This window comes from Aptenodytes forsteri, unplaced genomic scaffold (genome assembly GCF_000699145.1).
Source record: "Aptenodytes forsteri isolate BGI_AS27 unplaced genomic scaffold, ASM69914v1 Scaffold56, whole genome shotgun sequence".
Classification (NCBI taxonomy): Eukaryota; Metazoa; Chordata; class Aves; order Sphenisciformes; family Spheniscidae; genus Aptenodytes; species Aptenodytes forsteri.
This window is the reverse complement of record NW_008796213.1, coordinates 6,067,947-6,068,838: the sequence shown is the minus strand read 5'-3', so window position 1 is coordinate 6,068,838 and position 892 is coordinate 6,067,947.

Below are 892 nucleotides of genomic sequence, written 5' to 3'. Positions count from 1 at the left end.
GTGATTTCAGGAAGGACAATGCAATCATTAATCATCCTCTCGCCTTTCGATTTGGATACACGTTGGCAACACAGAAGGGCAATAAAACAATGGTGATACCGCTAGATCTTTGCATATTTATATAGAGATAGATAAAGATATATATGTTACATCCATCAGATACAAACACTTCATACGCAACTTAGCTCCGGCATAACATCATTTAACATTTTGTCCTTACATTCATCGTTGTCAATGGCAGAAAGAAAAAAAAAATTGCATGCGGTAGGCAGCCGATCATTTTAATTAAAAAAAGTTTTATTACGAAACTAGTTTGTATAAAACAGGGTTATACAGGACCTTTGTAAGTTTGTAATAAAACAGTAAGAAAAGGCAGTGGCAAAGGGGTTTGTCTGTTTGTTTGTTTGCTTGTGTATTTTTTTTTTTCCAAAAGGCAGCATATAAAAACAAATGGCTACCATTTTGCGTTTGGACAATAGCTGCATAAACTTTGTTCACTTTGAACATTGTTTAATAACATTATTAATACATTAACAAAGTTTCTATAAAGTAAGACACGTTGGTGCTAAAGTACATCTGGAGGAAATCCAGGTCCTTTACAAAACCACGTACAAAAATGGCAGTTGTAAGGTAACGTCGACTACACGTCTAAACATGAAGAGGTAATAAGCATTACATATTAAAAAAAGTATCAAGATATACACATTTTAAACCATTTGTACAAAACCTCTATAAATCTCTCTCTCTCTTATGTACAAAAATAGCTTAATATATCCCCAAACTGGTTAGGATAGATACAAATAGATTTTCTTATAATAAAAAAATTCACAAAAAAGATTGGAAGCATTCTATGATGGAAACGAGAGGACAAGCTCGGAGCAAGGGGAGGGAG